Source organism: Megascapheus bottae, chromosome 5 (assembly GCF_031878675.1).
Source record: "Megascapheus bottae isolate mThoBot1 chromosome 5, mThoBot2.hap1, whole genome shotgun sequence".
In the NCBI taxonomy this organism is placed as follows: domain Eukaryota; kingdom Metazoa; phylum Chordata; class Mammalia; order Rodentia; family Geomyidae; genus Megascapheus; species Megascapheus bottae.
Window position 1 is genome coordinate 11,889,865 of NC_143513.1, and position 5,000 is coordinate 11,894,864.

The window sequence follows — 5,000 nt, forward strand, 5'->3', positions numbered from 1 at the left end:
CTTCAGAGGCCACGACTACCAAGGGCCCGATGTGATCTTTGCATGGATGTGGGAGAGTTTGGCTGCTTCTTCAAGATTTGGATCTCACTCCTCTACCTCCCCGACCTTGCTTGGCCACCGGCCACGATGCGAGGAGAAGAGTGGGGTTTGCAGAGCAATGTGGAATTCACTTGGCTGGTGCTGTTTCAGAAGGACCTTCGACCTAAACCTCATCCTAAATGGAAGCCGAAGCCAGAAATGGATCCTAAGGAGAGTGTCACTCCTCGCCCCACCAGTAAGCCTCACCTAAAGCCTCTACCCGATTTCAAGCCCACACCTAAGCCCAAACCTCTCCCAAGACTCACCCTAAGCCACAATGTCTGCCTGAAATCACACCTTCAACCTGTCCCCTACCTCTTCCTGACGCTAAACTTGAGCCCCATTCTGACCCTGACCCGGAGCCAAAGCCCCAGCCCAGTGTCACCCTAAGCCTCCCATCTCATGAGAGCCTTCAGTGGCACCTCTGATGCAGCCTCTTTAGGTTGCTATGCTTAGCCTACCAGGAATGGGAAGCCTAAGTGGAAGCAGAACCGTGGCCTCACGTCTCAGCCCACTGGAACCCCTCATCCTTAGTGCTCAGGCTCCCAAGAAGGCTAACAACCTAAGGCCAAGCCTCACTGGAACACACACCCATGCCTCGGGTTGGAGTGGAAGCCCTCCACCCAAGCAAGAAAAGGGTGCTCTGTGCTTGGAATCCAGGAACTCCAGAATTCCGGGAGCATTTGTCTCGGCAACGTTGCCGGCGCCCGTTTCCCGGGCCTCGTTCCTCCTCATCTACCCTGCCGCTACTTTCCAAGTCTATGCAGTGCACGCCGCGAAAGGACAACGTGTGTCCCTAGCAGGAAGAAGAGGAAAGAAGCAGCCAGTGTTTGCTTGTTTGCCCACTGTGGGGAAGAGAACTCAGAGCCTCCCAGTCAGTGCTAGGCCAGCTGAAACTGTCAGTACACACTGCAGAGTGTCTCAGCATCCATTCATCCAGCCATCCATCCATCCAGCCAGCCAGCCAGCCAGCCAGCCAGCCAGCCAGTCAGTCAGCCAGCCAGTCAGCCAGCCAGTCATCCATCCATCCATCCATCCATCCATCCATCCATCCATCCATCCATCGGTCGATCTATGTATCTATCAATCAATCTATCAATCTATCTATCTATCTATCTATCTATCTATCTATCTATCTATCTATCTATCCATCTATGTATCTTTCAGTCCATCCATCCATGCATCCTTCCATGCGTGGCTCCGTCCATCCATCCACCATCCATCCAATCAACATCCATCCATGAATCAGGCTGTACGGCCAGCCACCCCGGCATCCATGGGTGGATCCAGGCATGCATCCACCGACCCAACCATGCACGCATGCATCCACCATCCATGCATGCATGCGTGCCCGCATCCATCCATACACCCACTATGCACCTAGGCATCCATCCAGCCATCCATCCAGCCATCCATCCAGCCATCCATCCAGTCGGCCATGCATCCAGCTGTCTACCCATGCATCCATGCATCCATGTACACTTCCATCCACTTTCCCCATGAGCCCATCTACCCGGCCCACGCAAACTCAACCCATGGCAGGAGGAAGCCTCCAAGCCCGCAACCAAGCCATCTGGGGTAGCAGGGCTTAACCCAGGGTGGTGTGAGTTCCGGCTGGCCGGGCAGGCCTTTCAGTCCTGGAGCCACAAGCCTAGCCTTGTGTTCATGAGCTGCTTTTCAGGAGTGGTTGGGAGGATGTGGTCAGGATTGCAGGAGCAAGAGGAGGCCAGGTGCCTTTGTGCTGCCCAGAAGAAGTGTCCTGTCCTGTGTAGGAATGTGGTGTGGTCTCAGGCCAAGCTGTCAGCGGTGAGGCTGGGCGTCAGGCCGGCCCAGGCCTGGGTTTTCCTGCTTTTCCTAGGTGGAAAGCATTGCGTGCCTGCCAGGCTGTGTGGTGTGAGTTGTGCATCCAGACAGCTAGCTGTCTTTTCCCCTGTGGCTGGTGTGATGTTGGGTTGAGGTGGAGGTGCGAGGCAGTGAGTGAGCCTAAAAGTAGTGGGCAGTGGCTGTGAGGCAGCAAGCAGCCTAGTGGGCTGGGGAGCGGAGGCAAAAGTCTACAGCACCCGGTATTCCCAGGCGGTCTCCCATCCAAGTACTAACCAGGCCCGACCCTGCTTAGCTTCCGAGATCAGACGAGATCGGGCGCGTTCAGGGTGGTATGGCCGTAGACGCCTCACCCTGCTTCCCAAAGCCCCAACTGCTGCTCGCTGCCTCTGCGGGGAGCCTCCGCTCGCCGCTGCACCCTTGCCAGCCTCTGCAGCCTCTGCCTCTGCCTCTGCCGCTCTGGCCTCACACGCACCTGCTGCCGCTGCTTGGGGGACCTGATCCAACCCACCCAGCACAGCCTCTGCGCCCAGCCTGCTGCTCTCGCCGCCGCTCACCGCTGCCTTTCTCCTCCTCTTTCGCTTTCTCTCTCTCCCTCTCACCCTCTCTCCCTCTGTCTGTCTGTCTGTCTGTCTGTCTCTGTTGCTCTCTGTCTCTTGGGAAGGCAGAGGACGCAGGACTGTTTTCCCAGAGGCTCACCTTCCATGTAACCCTCTAGCCTGCATGAGGGTTGCACGTTGAAGAGCAGCTTTAAGGCCAGGTGACTTGCAAGGTTCACCACTTGTCTTCAGAGGCCACGACTACCAAGGGCCCGATGTGATCTTTGCATGGATGTGGGAGAGTTTGGCTGCTTCTTCAAGATTTGGATCTCACTCCTCTACCTCCCCGACCTTGCTTGGCCACCGGCCACGATGCGAGGAGAAGAGTGGGGTTTGCAGAGCAATGTGGAATTCACTTGGCTGGTGCTGTTTCAGAAGGACCTTCGACCTAAACCTCATCCTAAATGGAAGCCGAAGCCAGAAATGGATCCTAAGGAGAGTGTCACTCCTCGCCCCACCAGTAAGCCTCACCTAAAGCCTCTACCCGATTTCAAGCCCACACCTAAGCCCAAACCTCTCCCAAGACTCACCCTAAGCCACAATGTCTGCCTGAAATCACACCTTCAACCTGTCCCCTACCTCTTCCTGACGCTAAACTTGAGCCCCATTCTGACCCTGACCCGGAGCCAAAGCCCCAGCCAAGTGTCACCCTAAGCCTCCCATCTCATGAGAGCCTTCAGTGGCACCTCTGATGCAGCCTCTTTAGGTTGCTATGCTTAGCCTACCAGGAATGGGAAGCCTAAGTGGAAGCAGAACCGTGGCCTCACGTCTCAGCCCACTGGAACCCCTCATCTTTAGTGCTCAGGCTCCCAAGAAGGCTAACAACCTAAGGCCAAGCCTCACTGGAACACACACCCATGCCTCGGGTTGGAGTGGAAGCCCTCCACCCAAGCAAGAAAAGGGTGCTCTGTGCTTGGAATCCAGGAACTCCAGAATTCCGGGAGCATTTGTCTCGGCAACGTTGCCGGCGCCCGTTTCCCGGGCCTCGTTCCTCCTCATCTACCCTGCCGCTACTTTCCAAGTCTATGCAGTGCACCCCGCGAAAGGACAACGTGTGTCTCTAGCAGGAAGAAGAGGAAAGAAGCAGCCAGTGTTTGCTTGTTTGCCCACTGTGGGGAAGAGAACTCAGAGCCTCCCAGTCAGTGCTAGGCCAGCTGAAACTGTCAGTACACACTGCAGAGTGTCTCAGCATCCCTCCATCCATCCATCCATCCATCCAGCCAGCCAGCCAGCCAGCCAGTCAGCCAGCCAGCCAGCCAGCCAGCCAGTCATCCAGCAATCCATCCATCCATCCATCCATCCATCCATCCATCCATCCATCCATCCATCCATCGGTCGATCTATGTATCTATCAATCTATCTATCAATCAATCTATCTATCTATCTATCTATCTATCTATCTATCTATCTATCTATCTATCTATGTATCTTTCAGTCCATCCATCCATGCATCCTTCCACGCGTGGCTCCGTCCATCCATCCACCATCCATCCAATCAACATCCATCCATGAATCAGGCTGTACGGCCAGCCACCCCGGCATCCATGGGTGGATCCAGGCATGCATCCACCGACCCAACCATGCACGCATGCATCCACCATCCATGCATGCATGCGTGCCCGCATCCATCCATACACCCACTATGCACCTAGGCATCCATCCAGCCATCCATCCAGCCATCCATCCAGTCAGCCATGCATCCAGCTGTCTACCCATGCATCCATGCATCCATGTACACTTCCATCCACTTTCCCCATGAGCCCATCTACCCGGCCCACGCAAACTCAACCCATGGCAGGAGGAAGCCTCCAAGCCCGCAACCAAGCCATCTGGGGTAGCAGGGCTTAACCCAGGGTGGTGTGAGTTCCGGCTGGCCGGGCAGGCCTTTCAGTCCTGGAGCCACAAGCCTAGCCTTGTGTTCATGAGCTGCTTTTCAGGAGTGGTTGGGAGGATGTGGTCAGGATTGCAGGAGCAAGAGGAGGCCAGGTGCCTTTGTGCTGCCCAGAAGAAGTGTCCTGTCCTGTGTAGGAATGTGGTGTGGTCTCAGGCCAAGCTGTCAGCGGTGAGGCTGGGCGTCAGGCCGGCCCAGGCCTGGGTTTTCCTGCTTTTCCTAGGTGGAAAGCATTGCGTGCCTGCCAGGCTGTGTGGTGTGAGTTGTGCATCCAGACAGCTAGCTGTCTTTTCCCCTGTGGCTGGTGTGATGTTGGGTTGAGGTGGAGGTGCGAGGCAGTGAGTGAGCCTAAAAGTATTGGGCAGTGGCTGTGAGGCAGCAAGCAGCCTAGTGGGCTGGGGAGCGGAGGCAAAAGCCTACAGCACCCGGTATTCCCAGGCGGTCTCCCATCCAAGTACTAACCAGGCCCGACCCTGCTTAGCTTCCGAGATCAGACGAGATCGGGCGCGTTCAGGGTGGTATGGCCGTAGACGCCTCACACTGCTTCCCAAAGCCCCAACTGCTGCTCGCTGCCTCTGCGGGGAGCCTCCGCTCGCCGCTGCACCCTTGCC

At 56.4% G+C, this 5,000-nt stretch overlaps 2 non-coding genes across 2 annotated transcripts; both read right to left on the reverse strand.

Moving 5' to 3' along the window:
* Positions 1-2,126: 2,126 nt before the first annotated feature.
* LOC150062892 (5S ribosomal RNA) lies at positions 2,127-2,245 on the reverse strand. The gene has a single exon (XR_016535783.1). It is a non-coding gene; the product is annotated as a 5S ribosomal RNA (ribosomal RNA).
* Positions 2,246-4,802: 2,557 nt separating this feature from the next.
* Positions 4,803-4,921, reverse strand: LOC150062893 (5S ribosomal RNA). The gene has a single exon (XR_016535607.1). It is a non-coding gene; the product is annotated as a 5S ribosomal RNA (ribosomal RNA).
* Positions 4,922-5,000: the final 79 nt, after the last annotated feature.